The following is a 15,517-nucleotide window of genomic DNA, read 5'->3' as shown; positions in this document are numbered from 1 at the left end:
AGTACATTTTGTAGATGTAGGCAGTCTGACTTTACAATTTATATGAAAATATAAAGGAAAATGTAACTAAACCAATATTGAAAAAAAAGAATAAAGTTAGAAGAATTATACTTCTTGATTTTGAGTTACTATAAATCTATAGTAAACCAGACTGCTGTACTGGTGAAGAGATAGGGACATAGATCAGTGGAACATAATGAAGAGCTGAGGAACAATCACACAAATATGGCAAAGGTGTAAAAGAGATTCAGTGGATAAAGAATAGTCTTATCAACAAATGGTTTTTTAAAATCATACTTTTTAAGGCAAAAAAAACCACTCAGTGTTGAAATAATTGGACATTCATTTGCAAAAAAAGCCCTCATTTTAAATTTCCATCTTCTATAAAAATTAACTCAAAACCCATCATAGACCTAAATGTACAATGTAAACTGTTAAACTTTTAGAAGAAAACAAGAGAAACCTCCTGATGTGGAGTTAGACAGAGTTCTTAGACATGACATAAAAAGCAGGATTCATAAAAGGAGAAGTTGATAAATTGGACTTGATTGAAACTAAAAATTTTGCCCTACAAAGACAATGTTGAAAAGCAAAAAGACATGCTAGCGATTAGGGAATGATATTTGCAAATAGATATCTCTAAAAAAGACCTGTTTTCAGAAACATGTAAATAACTCTCAAAACTCAACACTAAGAAAGCTAACAACCCAAATAAAATTTTTTTTAATGTTTATTTATTTTTGAGAGAGAAAGAGTGCGAGTAGGAGAGGGGCAGAGAGAGAGAGAGAGACAGACAGACAGACAGACAGACAGAATCAGAAGCAGGCCCCAGTCTCTGAGCTGTCAGCACAGAGCCTGATGCAGGGCTTGAACTCACGAACTGTGAGATCATGACCTGAGCCAAAGTTGGACGCTCATCCAACTGATCCAGCCAGGCGTCCCTAACAGCCCAATTTAAAAATGGGTGTAAGTTTGAGCAGACATACCAGCTAAGAGGATAAAAGGTTGGCACAATACACATGTGGAAAGATGTTCAGCATCATCAACCATGACAGCAATGCAAGTGAAAACCATGTTGAAATAAATACCCCTAAATACCTATTCACATAGCTAAAATTAAAAAATCTTCTGACAGTATACCAAGTACTGTTGAGGATGGAGATCAGTGGAGCTTCTCATACATTGTTGATGTGAATGCAAAATGGCATAACTATTTTGGAAAACAGTTTGACAGCTTCTCCTAGAGTTAACTGTACCCTTAACCTGTGACCCAACAATTTCACTTCTTGGTATTTATCCTATAGAAACGAAAATTTGTGTTCACACAATAGCCTGTATACAAATATTTATAGAAGCTATATTCATAGTTGAAAAGAACCGAGGCAACCTAGCTGTCCTTCAGTAGGTAGAGGGTTACACAAAATGCGGGCAAGCCATACAATAGTATAATATTCAGCAGTTAAAAGGAAAAACTGCTTATACATGCAACAATTTGAATGAATATCACAGACATTATATAAATGAAGGAAACAATTTTAAAGATTCAATACTCTTTGGTTCCATTTATACAACATTCTGAAAAGACAGAACTGTAGTGATAGAGAACATGTCAGTCATTCCTTGCTGGAGTTACCTTTAGAGGGAGCATGTGGCTACAAAGGCTTGAGGGATTGTTTTTGTGTGGTGTAACTATTCTCTATCATGATTTGGTGTTGGCTCTAAGAACGTATGTCACCGTTCATAGACCTGCACTCTCCAATTTTGAAGTTAATTTTATTCTATGATAATTTGCCAAATATAATTTTAAGAAGAACTAAAAATAAAAGTTAGGGGAAATGGGCAGGAAAGATGGTGATAGAGACCAAATTGTACCAAATTCAGGAATTTGTGTCTGGCTGTAAATAAAGCATTGGTTTCAATGATCTTATTTTCTACATAACATGTGAAAGCCAGGTATATATGAAAAATGTATTAAAATTTTTTTTAATGTTCATTTTTGAGAGGGGGAGGGACAGAGAGAGAGGGAGACACAGAATCTGAAAGCAGTCTCTGGGCTCTGAGCTTTCAGCACAGAGCTGGATGCAGGGTTCGAACCCACAGACCATGAGATCATGACCTGAGTCAAAGTAGGGCGCTTAACCAACTGAGCCACCCAGGCACCCTTTGAAGTATCTTTAGATGTGTTCCATTATCTCCCATTTTTTTCTTGAAACAAACATTTTTTTGTCAATAAAACTTTATAATAATATTATGCGTGTTATAACATCAAGAGGTGCATAATATTAAATGACTCATTTTTATTTTAACTTATTCCCATATTTCTGTGGATTGTCTTTCCTTTAAGAGTTCAAGGGAAAAGATACAAGGGGAGGATTGCCACTGTCCCTGTAAATTCATAGGAAAAAAAGAATGCATCTAGGTATGGAAGCATAACCTAGCATGAATTGCGTCCAGGTATGGAAGCATAACATAGCATAACCAGATTGAGGAGAATATGAAACTATTTCTAGAAAAAGAGGGACCAATGAGATTTGGTTTTGGGATCTGGGTATATTGATATTGTGAAAAACCAGAAGCTCTTGCTATACAGGCAAAGACATGATGGTGATAGTGGGCTGTGTGTGGTGGATGGAGTTGATGGTTGGGGGGGGTGTTCAACATGCTTCATGAGAAAACAAACACTTCTTTCACTTTTCACTCTCCAGAAAACTGAGCACCAAGAGGAATAACCAAATATGCCTTCAAAGAAATAGCATTCTCTTTTTCCTCTCTAGGTGAGCACATGTAAAATCATATTCAATCACAATTAATGTTAAGATTACTTAACATGTGAAGTCTATTAAAATAAATATAATCCATCTAATACATGTACTTTATATTCATAAACCTGAGATTTCTTTCTACATAGATGAGAAATCCATGTTTGATTGTCTATAAGTAATTGATTATGTATTTTTTTGACACAGCACGGAGTATTAACTATCAAAAGACGGTTACCAGTCAAGCATGTCATGTCTAGAGTCCTACACAGATATATCCCAATCTGAAAAGAAAGCTAACTGATTTGAGAGAATGTCCTAAAAGCTTTTCTTTTGACTGACAGGCTGTCAGTCTAAAGGGAAACTCAGTTTTCCACTCAATATGTTTCTATAAAAGCTTCAAGTTTAAACAGATAAAATAGAACAATCATAGTCTATGTATGGATCCTTTAATGCTGCACTACTCATGCATAATACTTAATAGTTTGTGGGTGATGACTGATTGAGATTAATCCTTTATCATGTTCACACCTGGGAAACCAGATAATATGAACTCTGCATCTAAGAAAATAAGATCACTTCTGAAGTCAGTGAATTAGTTTTATAGGTGTGCTGAGAGTTCATCAGTTAAAAGTATTGTACTTCTTCCAGAGTGTATCACTACTTAGTTAATAGTATATTTGAAAAATTTATTCTTCTACAAGAGGAATATGATTATTTCCTAAGGACTTTTATATTAGAAATTTAACCAACATTTATTAATTTCTGAAAAATTTCAAATCCTCACTTTCCATGGGTTGAGGTAACATGAAGGTGTTGCAGTATAGTGTAACAGTTAACTATAGTCAATTCTCATTTGAGATTGTTATGTTCTGTAAAGTCAGCATAGACACTAAGTTAATGAATAATGAACCAGTGCTTCTAATAGAAATATAGAATTAGGTTCCTATAAGCCTCTGGTCACAAAATTTTTGTTAACTAATCAATACATAAACTTGTTTTATGTTTTATGTGTTTCGGTTTAAGGACTTACTATGTAATATATCACATTGATTGATTTAATATTGAACTCATGATCAACAATATTATAACTCATCCCTGAAGCTGACCATATCTAGCACACATTTTTTCTCCAGAAGAACCCAACCTTCTTGTGCTTTACGAACACTAGCCAGCACTTAAAATGGCTTGGGAGCTATTTTAAACAGGGAAATCAACAAAAAAGAAGAAAAAAACAGTAAGCATGGCACTGAGTAGTCTGCAGGAAGGATGCTTTTTTATAGTCTGAGAGCTAAAACAAGGAGGCCTTGTTTGACCTCAGCTGGGAGCATACATGTTAGGTATTCCTAATTTTTTACCCAATTCCCAATTTTTTACCGCTCTGCACATGTCCATGAATAACTGGAAAGCCCAACCAATATATGAGTAAATTTTAGTAAGTAGGCAAATTTGCAAATATAGGATCTGTGAATAATGGGGATCAATGGAATCTAATGGTCCTTGGGTACCTGTGCATACTGAGAAAGGGAACTAAATAATGTTATTCCTCCTCCCTACTTTTAGTTTTCTCTTTTCTCTGCTTGGTTGGTCTTACAAACTTAGAAACAAATGGAACTTTTCCCTTTCTTAAAAGCTTGTTGGCTCAGGTTGCTCATGTGGTAATAATGCATGTCTCCCTTCATTTTGATAGGTGGATGGGCTGGTGACCTTTTGTGAGCAATATAGCTTTTGTTGTCAGTGATAAAAATTCCTGTAAGGATTGATTCTCACTCCCAAGTTATCAGAAACTAAAATTCTGACTTTATGTGAAAATTTAGTTTTTTCCATCCTCTACTCAGAACACCGAGTTCTCCGTTCTCTAACTTGTCAGGGAAATATAGAAATTAATTCTGGTCGTTAAAGTATTAGCTGTCCTATATGTCTTTTTTTAGAGATCTATTTTTCTTCTGTTCATTAAGAATGTTTTATGCTTAATACTTTGTGCCTAGCAGTTAGATCCCAGCCGAATAGTATAAATATCTGTTATTCTTGAGGAAATCCATCTTACTGAGGATTTGTGATCAGTGTATTACCCTTAGAAAGGCATTATTATATTGACACTTCTCAATATTTCTAGGTGTTACTTAAAAGTAGGTACAATTATAACAAAATTCATGGTGAAATATTTGAAGAATACTTGATTAAACAAAGTTAAATAGCCTTTCTCAGTATAAGACTTTTTAGTACTCATGTACATTTTCATCTCCCGGAGGAACTCACATACTTTATATACTACATAAACACACTGCATATGTTTCCCAAATTTATATGAATGTGGAATTCTTTTTGAGAGGTAGGTTGGGGGTCAGTGGTCTATGGAATAAACTTTGGGGAAATGCTGGCTTTGACAGCCTCCCTACAACTTCCTCCCATGGATCTCATTTCTGCTCTTGTGGCACAATGAAGTGAATTTATTTCCTCTTCTACATAATAGACTCCTTTGGGTATTTAAAGAAGCTCAGTATCACTTGTAAGGTTTTTATTTTCCAAGTAAAATGGCCTCTGCCCTTAAAAGGATTCTTACAATAATCTTATTACAAGATATTTTTACCAAACCTTTGATATTTTATTAGACATATTGGTATCACCTTTATTGGACTGTGAGGTTATGACAAATTCTGATTTCTTTGTGTATCTGATCTTACTTACCTTTACATGCAATATGTTTTACTTGATTATTCCTTCTGTCTGCCCTCTCCCTCCTCCCCACCGCCCCCCACCCCCCCAGCCAAGACTCCTTGACAATAAGTGAAGGCCAAGAAAGGTGCAAAGTCTAAAACATGGACCCAGATAGAGAACATTGGTAACATGCATTTCATTTGCTGGTGTAGTAATGGGAGATGGCATAGTTGGTAAACTCTGAGGCTTGAATGACCTAACTTTTAGTGAAAAAATGAAAGTTCTTCAACAAATTCTGTATAAGAGCAAAATTTTAAAGCAAGTGCACCTTAACACTGACATGACAAGAGAATAGGAGAGACACTATAGAATCAGTTCACTTTCATTTGCAGAAGAGTTTTTAATTCATAGTTGGTCAAAGCTGATCTTATGTATAAGAATTTCTTTTTTTATTTTTAAAGCAAAAGTAAGGAAAATAGTTATTGCCTGATTTGTTGATTATCTAAAAAAAGCCCAGGTCACGGGAGATCCTACCTGGGTACTGGGGTGCATGGATAGAGCTTTCATAGTTAGTCTGGTTCCAGAAAATTTTGAAGGCCCTCTTAATTTGGGAGGATGGCTATCAGCCAGTCTTCTGGATGAGTCCTCAGATTTTCTTGATTCCTTAAAGTAGAATTTCTGGCAGTTCATGTAGCCCTATTTCATTAGTCATAATGTTGTAGGTCTGAGAGGTGGGCAGGAAGGGGCATTAGCTGGTACTTTTTACAGGGTTTAGGACTTGGAAAAATGCCTAGGATCCTTCTTAAGGTAAAGGGAAATGTCCTTTGAGTTTGTACTGCTTTATACTGCACTTACCTTGACAGCAGCAGTATAGACAGTATATAAAATACTTAGTAAAAGTTCTGTTCACCATTGTAGTCATTGTATCTTTTTGAAATGATTAAATATTAAAGAAAACAAACTGTGTTTTACCAAAGGATGTTCTCCTTTTCTCCTCTTACCCACATTTCCTATTGCTTGTGTTGGCAAAAACTAATTTTCAGTTCAGATATTTACAGAGTCTGAAGACTTTCCATCAATTTTTACAGAATTTTATGATTTCAAGGACTTCTAAGAGAAGAAATTACATTTTGAGAGCCAGCTAGGAAAGTAGACCTAGGAAGTGTTTTCCTACATTTCTCCTTGTAATTAATTCTTATTCTAATTTTGCTTTTTGGAATGAGATTTATATGAAATGATACTTTTACCAGTATGATGACTAAATGATTTCTAAATGTTTAGTTTCTGCTGTTACATTTCAGGAAAGTATTTCCTTCCTCTTAAGGGATCTTAATGGGCAGAATATCTTTCTGAATTTTAATTTGTTTGGAGACAATAGAATATGTAAATGGAGAATACGTATTATAATTAGAAATTAAAATATGAAGATCATGTAAAACATAAGACTATGAATAACCTGATGTTTAATAAATTAAATTAGTATGTTCAATGACTGCTGCTTGGATTTCGAAGGAAAGAAATGTTGTCCCAGCCTGGAAAACAGTGCTAGTAGGTGTAAACACTGAGGTCTTTTACATGTTCATAACTTTTGCAGTGTACTGATTTTTTTTTTAAGGAAATTATTTTGGTTCACTTAGGACTATCAGAGAAATAGTGATGGTATTTTCTTTTTACAGTGTTGTTTCTCCAACCATTAGAATGTATGAGTAGAAACTCTTAAAGGTATTTTAATTCTTGTGTGTTCTACAAATCCACAGGTGTGGCTCTTGGGAATTATTGCAGATTCCATGGGAAGCCTGAGATAGAGCTTAGCTTACAGGATGTTCATCGAATGTCCTTGGGATCAACATCTGTGAAAAGGAAAGGAAGGAAGCAGGATTATACAGATGATAAAGTTTAATTGTGATTCAGGCCGAGTGACATTCTCGACCAAGTGTACTGTGAATTCAGTAGGTAGATTGTTCCTTCGGAGTTGTCCTGCATTGGATTTAAATTGCCAGGCCTTCATAGCTTTGCATGGATGTCATTGTATGTGGGCTGTCTAGAAAGAGACATAGGCAAAACTGTTCTCTATTGTTCATGCACTCACAGTAGGTGAGGCAGTGAGTCCTTCATTAAGAGGGCTTGGGTGGCACACCATAATATTCTCTATAGGAAAATTTTGTTGAGTCTGGTGTAGTTACTTTTTTGGCTTATTTCTCTTTGTGGTTACCTTTGTGCCTTTATTATAAGTTACATCATTTTCCTTTCTCCTTTTCTGAGGAAGGGTATGAGACCTGGCTTACTTTAACTGCCTTAAAGAATTACTGAGAGCCTCTAAGAATAAATCCTTTTTTTATTTAGGATTAAATATTATTTTATTACAATTTTTTATTGAAATATAGTTGACATACAATGTTACATTAGTTTTAGGTGTACAACATTCACCGACTCTTTTTTTTTTTTTTTTAATTTTTTTTTTCAACGTTTATTTATTTTTTGGGGGACAGAGAGAGACAGAGCATGAACGGGGGAGGGGCAGAGAGAGAGGGAGACACAGAATCGGAAACAGGCTCCAGGCTCTGAGCCATCAGCCCAGAGCCCGACGCGGGGCTCGAACTCACGGACCGCGAGATCGTGACCTGGCTGAAGTCGGACGCTTAACCGACTGCGCCACCCAGGCGCCCCTACATTCACCGACTCTATATGTTATGCTATGTTTACCACAAGTGTTGCTACCATCTCCCACCATACAACACTATTACAGTACCTTTGACTGTATTCCCTATGTTGTACCTTTCATCCTACCCAAGTGACTTAGTCATTCTATAACTGGAAACCTATATTTCCACTGCCCTTCACCTATTTTGCCCATCCCAACTAACCTCTCCCTCTGTCAGCAACCAGTTTGTTCTCTATATTTATGGGTCTATTTCTGTTTTTTGTTTGTTTTTGTTTTTAGATTCCACCTATAAGTGAAATCATACTGTATTTGTCTTTGACTTATTTTACTTAGCATAATTCCTCTATGTCCATCTATGTTGCTGCAAATGGCAAGATCTCTTTTTCATGGCTGAGTAATATTCCATTGTATATAGACCACATCTTTATCCATTTGTCTACTGATGGACATTTGTGTTGCTTCCACATCTTGGCTATTGTAAATAATGCTGTAATAAACATAGGAGTGTATATATCTTTTTGAATTAGTGCTTTTGATTTCTTTGGGTAAAAACTACCTAGTAATGGAATAGAATGGTATGGTATTTCTAATTTTTTGAGGAACCTCCATACTGTTTTTCATAGTGGTTGCACTATTGTACATTCCCACCAACAGTGCATGAGGGTTCCCTTTGCTAAGAATAAATGCTTTAAAAATGTTTTGAGAATTTTCTATATGAGAGGCTACAGTTTTGTTTCCTTGTGAAATTGTATAAAATTATGAGTAAAAAGAAAGGTAATGTGTTTTTCTCTTTTGCATTTCCGTATACAGGATCTTCTCCCTGGTTGTCTTGAGGCATTTAATCTGTTTAGGGTGAGGTGGGGATGGGGTGTGTTAGGAAGGCAGAATTCAGTGAATATATTTTTGCCTACTAAGTATCAGGTATTGTCACAGACTTTGGGGATAATAGGATTTTGCAGCAAGAAAATGGGCTTAACAACTAGGCTTTTTTAGCAAAATGAAGCATTTTGAAAGTCATATGTTTTCTCAAAAACCATGCCTGAAGTACTGAAATTATAGGGTTTCATCCATAATATAGACAAGATACCATAATACAGAGAAATTCTTTAGACTTTTTTTTTTTAAATCTGAAGAAACTCTTTGTACATTTTTAAGTTGACATCTAAACTTTTAATTATAAGTTTAATAATTGCAAAGGATGTGATTTGGGTGTTTGGTATTGACATTTAAAGTTAAAGTGGTAACATTGCTCTTTACAATGGAGTCAGTGGAATCTAAATGGCTTAGGAAGTTGATAATCATCTCTTAAAAATGGTTAGGTGTAAGGTACTGGTGTTGGGCACAAAGTAAAACAGTTTTATGTTTCTTGTGCAAAGGCCACTGCTGTATGCTGTATGCCACTGTGGCTCTTTCCAGAAGTTGGTCCTGTTGTCTTGCAGTGATAGAAGCCACATTCTGTGTGACATTAAACCTTTGACTCCTTCTTAGAACTATTAGTAGTGCCTCACTGCTGTTGACACTTTTTCGGATTACAGTGTTGTTGTACCAGTCTGATCAGCCAGTTCTAGCCACACCATTGTGGCCCTTGAAACTAATCCGTGTCATGTGTTCAGTTTGTCAGACCATGTACATCTTAGCAATGATACACCTTTAATTCCCAAAGCCACTCAACAGTTGGCTGAGAGTCAAGGTATTCAGAGGACCTTTCACATTGCCAATCATCTACGGGCATCCAGTATTGTTTAGTGTTGGAATTGTCTAAAAATTGACTCAAAAAGTTTCTGACCTCCCCTCACTTCCCCCTAATCCACATACTTTAGTAAGTGGTTTGGTCATTGAATGAAGATATCCCCAGAAAGGGGGATCATCTCTTTTTGGCTGCTTTTTGGATAATCAGGATAAAGGGGGTGGGGAGTTACACAAACCCACCTTGAATATCACTGGGCATCATGGGTCTTTTTAAAAATAACCTAGGGGAGGGGCGCCAGAGTGGCTCAGTCATTTAAGCATCTGACTTTGGCTCAGGTCATGATCTCACGGTCCGTGGGTTTGAACTCTGCCTCAGGCTCTGTGTTGACAGCTCAGAGCCTGGAACCTGCTTCAGATTCTGTGTCTCCCTCTCTCTCTGCCCCTCCCCTGCTCACTCTCTGTCACTGTATCTCAAAAATAAATAAACATTAAAAAAATAATTTAAAAATAACCTAAAGGTCTCTGGCTGGCTCATCTGGGTAAGCTTCCAACTCTTGATTATGGCTCAGGTCATGGTCTTGAGGTGCATGAGATTGAGCCCCATGTTAGGCTATCTGCTGACACAATGGAGCCTGCTTGGGATTTTGTCTCCTCCTCTCTCTCTGCTCCTCCCCTGCTCATGTGCGTTCTCTCTCTCTCTCTCTCTCTCTCTCTCTCTCTCAAAATAAATAAGTAAGCTTTAAAAAAATAACCTAAAAGTAGCTGCAGGTACACCCTTCAGGTGGCAACCTATCTTATATAAAAAGGTCTTAGGGGATTTAAAATTAATTCTCTTTCAGCCACATAAATTTTTTTGTTGGATTCTAGGGTCCTAGGTTATAAGAATAATGACCATTTGGTCAAATATACTGATCAGCAAGTTTCCCTACAATGGCTCATGGGGATTAAAGTAGGGGAGTGCATAGTGGTTCCCTGGAATTTAAAAAAAAAAAAAAAAAAAGCCCTTGTTTCTTTTGCATTTTACTTTTCCAGATGAAAAGTCTGGGTGTGAGGAGGCAATTATTAGATGTAGATTGAATGTATGGTTACTGGAATGTGACACACCAGTTTTCCCTGGGTCCTAAGTAGGGAATACCTTAAAACCTGGTAAGTAGGAGTTGTCTTCGTTTTGAAGAATCTCCCCCAGAGCCTTCCTTAAGAACGAAAACTTCCTGCTGCAGCTCTCCCAAACTGCCACAAGTGCCTTACATTGAACTGAGTACTGTGTATGCTGTCCATCTCTACATGGCTCTGACCATGATTTGTCATTTCTCTTAACTTTATTGAGAAGTCTGTTGGAAGCAGCAGGGGATGACCCCAACTTCTGTACCTCCCACACAAAACACCTGTCAACACCTCCACATGCCTTCCTTGCACCCATTCCAGTAGCCCTTGTTCAGTCATTCCATTAAGTGGCTAAATGCCAGCTGGCTGATGTTTGGACAAACAAGATAGTTTGGCCTGACTTTTCTTAAGCAGTCTTTCCAAAGAATAAGAACTAAACTGTTCAAACTAAACTGGAAATCCGAAAGCACATCGGCCTGTTAAATGGCATTTGAAGCACTGTCAGCATGTACCACTGACTGATTTAGGTCCCATTTGTGGGTCTCCAATGATTGTAAACAACACTCTTTCCAGGGGTACATTAAGCACTACTGGCATTGTACTTCTTGTATGGGAAGCTAGGCATCAGTTTGCTTCCTTACCAAAAACAGTGACTTGTACTGTAAACACAAGTTGTAAGAAACCTTTGAGTATTTAATGAAACATAGTTTTCAAATGCTTCTAGAGATTCCTCCAAAATTAGGCTAATCTTGATTACTTGGGGGAACTTCTTGGAGGGATGACTAATTCTGTGCTCTGCAGGCATTTATCCCTGGGGTGGAGTCATCCAGTTAGGATAGGTGTTATGAAACCGGTCTCTAACTTTAGCTGAAGTGATCAATGATACCACCATGTCTCTAGAAGGTGTTCAAGTCAGCCACAAGTCACTAGCCCGGGTTATTATGGATGACAGAATTGCCTTAGATTTCCTTGTGGGCCAGGCAGATTCTGTGTAATTGCTAATCCGTGCTCTTGTACCTGGGTTAATGCTTTCCATCTAAGTGGAAAGGTCAGACACATAAGGAGAAAGCCACTTGGATTTCTGAAGTAGACCTTGATGGTTTATGGGATTTGTTCAGCTTCTTTGACCTAGGACCCTGGAGGGCATGGTGGATTCAGTATTGCAGGTTGGCCTTATCTTGTTGCTTTGGAGCCCTTTTTATAGTAGTAGTCTTAGTTTCATGATCAGTAAGACAAATAAAATAGATCTGGTTCTACCTTTGTTAATCAGATTAATCACCTTGGTCAATAAAGTGGAATGCTTTGGAAAAATTTGCTAGGAGCTTGTGACAATATAGAAACAAGGGATACATAGTATTAGAAGTTTTCCATGGGCCTTTTACATTTCCGCATGTTTTGCAAGCAGAGGCACTGACTGCCTTTGTTCTGGAATATCCTTTCAAGGATGCTTATATAGTAAACAGTCTTGGAAAATAGACATAGTGTCTTTTTCTGGAGCAAAGGTCAGGTATGTTTTACTGTTCAGTATCATAGAGATAATGATGTCTCTCTAGGCAAAGGTCAGGCATGCTCACTGCATACCATAAAAGATTTGGGCTCCTTAAACTCAGATTTTCTCTTCTGTAAACCCACTGTGCACATATCTATTTGGACTCATCAAGTGGCTGCTATGGGATGTGGGGGTATGGGGATTGACGCAAATATGCTGATGCTCATGCTGTGTGCTATTATATGACTAATAAAGTAGTTTATCTCTGAGTCACTAGTCTCCTGTCTGCCTGCATCTATGAAACTGTGATGGTTTACCTTGTTATCTTAGAAGTACAGCAAAATCTCAGACCCTTCCCTGTTCTTAACAGTGAGATAATGACTGCTGTCTCTGGAGTGTCCATTTGGGGGCCCCAGATGTCTATTTAAAAAGCAGTCCATTTGAATAGCAGTAAAGATGTCAAATGCATGTAACTTTCAGCCTGGGACTGCCATTTAAAGGTATATTACCTCTAGTAAGGGACCCTAGTCCTGAGGCCAAATCTGGCTCGCTGCCTGTTGTAAATAAAATTTTATTGTAATACAGTCTCACCCATCTATATTTGTATTGTCTGTCTATGGCTACTTTTGCACTACAAGGCAAAGTTGGGTGGTTGAAACAGACTGTATAGACCAGGAAGTCAAAAATAATTACCTGTCCTTTTAAGAAAAACTTTGTAGAACCCTGCTGTATTACTCTAGCCCAACATTATTTCCTTTAAATATACTTGCAAGATAGATGTACAAAGATGTTCACTGCAGGGTTGTTGATAATAGTAAAAAACAACAACAAAAATGGAAACAACCTCAGGAATTGTGAAGTCTAGATTTATTGCCTGAAGAATGCACTTATTCTACACATTTTCTTGTCATCTTTTGGACTGAACTCTGCCCAGTGAGTCTGAGACAGTACATGTATGTACTTGGACTGAAACATTTATAAAATACTATTTCCTTCTCTACTCATTTCTTCTTCGCCCAGGATAAGGGGTTGTCCATGAATACAATCTGGGAGAGAAGGCAAAGGACACCAGATTAATTTGGCAAGCCTCTGTAAACTACAGGGAGTGCAAGGATAACCCAGTAAGAAGCTGTTAAATTTTGCATTTTAGGCCAAAGATCTTTGAAAGCCAATCAAAAGGTAGTCATTGGGAAAACAAAATAAAACACAACAAAACCAAACAAGCAGAAGAGACTGGAATTACATTAGGAACAACAAAGATATTGCTTTTGATACTGATGAGCCACACACCTAAGTACTGATTCTTTTCAGTTAAGGAGAACCCTCTGATTGTGTGCTCAAGTAGGAGGATAGAAACCTTAAATGAGGTAAAAGGTCTATGCTGACCAACATTTAGGGGAGGATTAAGTTTACACTTGACCCTTGAACAACATGGATTTGAACTGTTTGGGTCCACTTACATGAGGATTTTTTTTTCAGTAAACACAGTATAGTACTGTAAATGTATTTTCTGTATAATTTCTCAACATTTTTTTCTTCCAGCTTTATTGTAAGAATACAGTATATAATACATATGTGAAATATGTGTTAATCAACTGTTCATGTTATTGCTAAGGCTTCCAGTAAACAGTAGGCTATTAGTAGTGAAGTTTTGGGGAAGTCAGAAGTTACATGCAAATTTTTGACCACATTGGGTATCGTCTTTTGTCCTACCCTCCTCTACTGATCCTGGGTGGACTGTACTTTATTGAGCCTTTTGTAAAGAAATCAAGACCAAACTGATTTTGAGTTTGGTAGTCTGGTAAGAAGGGGTGGAGTTAGCCTGGTATCAACTTGAATTTTAGAAATCCATCTAAGGAGAAATAATGCCACGTTCTAATATGTGGCCAGCATTGGCCAAAGCACAGCTGTTTAGTGGGCAATATTGAAGATGTTTCAGATGTATTTTGCTCACTGCCTTTTATTTGTAAATGTAGTGACCATGTGTTTTGAACAGCAAATCAGTAGTATTTAATTCCTTTCATTAGACATTATTTGTATTCATAAAATCTTAAAAATTTGTAATAATTAAATCACATTTCATTGTACATTTGACATTCCCATGGTGGCGGGAAGCAAGCATATGAGCTAGAGATTGTCTAAGAAAATCTAGAACATGTGTGCTGTGTTTATGTAGCTCACTCAATGTTACAGATTGTGGTCAGGAGATAAGTGGTGAACCTGCAGATAATTGGGGTAGAAGCAGAGGCAAATGTATTGAGTGCATCTTGAGGTCCTCTTGTGGAGAGTCCTTTATGTTATAAACCTTGTGTTTATACTTCCCTAAGTCAGGGAAGTAATACCTTACGTGGCAAAATTTGACACATATTGGTAGGGATGTCTTTTTTAAAAGGTGCTTTTTTTTTTCCCTTTTGAAAAAATGTAAAAGCAGTGAGGGAGAACCCTATTATTATTAACTTGCTGTGTAATTTCCTTAGATTATATTTTGCCTCAAACATGAAGTTTGCAAATGTTCAAGGACTCTATGGTAGACAAGCAATAGAGAACCATTGTGACCTATCCAAAGCTAAATAGCCAGCTAGCTGAATAATATCACTTGGGAAATGTGCTCAATTAAATAAATAGATTGTTTAAGTGGTTTATTTTTCTACATGGGCAGTTAGGAAAGCATGTTATTTCAGGTGGCAGACATGGAAGAATTTTGAGACTGTGTGTAGGTGGAACAATGCTCAGCTCTCTTCTAGTTAATCGGGGAAGACTTCATGGAAGAGGGATGAGTAAGTGTGAATAAGAAGCAGAGGGTGGTACTGCTATCCTTGTGAAGAGCTTCAAAATCAACAGGAGCAATCAGTTTTCAAGTTAAGGGTAATAAGCTTTAATTTTTATATTACATGAGGTGGATGGTGGAGGTAAGACACATAGTACCTTTACTTTTTTTTAGACTTGATGTAATACTAATTTCATGTTTATTTCTTTCACCATGTATTCTCTCTTTAATTGGATTAAGAGCATTCTGAGGGTGGGAATTATCTTTTCTGCTTCTTTTGTGCCCCACATAGGACAAAATTATGGACTCATGCTCACAAAAATTTCATTTTTTTTTAAAGAAAGTTTAAGAATTCAAATGTGTAAGGTTTGAGCATTTTTCTTGGCTAT

General features: G+C 36.9%; 1 protein-coding gene across 12 annotated transcripts in view; it reads left to right on the top strand.

Moving 5' to 3' along the window:
• The window catches only part of TCF12 (transcription factor 12), a 382,310-nt gene that overhangs the window by 97,162 nt on the left and 269,631 nt on the right, over positions 1–15,517 (top strand). The gene's annotated exons all lie outside the window — the stretch shown is intronic.

This window comes from Leopardus geoffroyi, chromosome B3 (genome assembly GCF_018350155.1).
Source record: "Leopardus geoffroyi isolate Oge1 chromosome B3, O.geoffroyi_Oge1_pat1.0, whole genome shotgun sequence".
Taxonomy (NCBI): domain Eukaryota; kingdom Metazoa; phylum Chordata; class Mammalia; order Carnivora; family Felidae; genus Leopardus; species Leopardus geoffroyi.
This window is presented reverse-complemented; position numbering and strand designations above follow the sequence as displayed.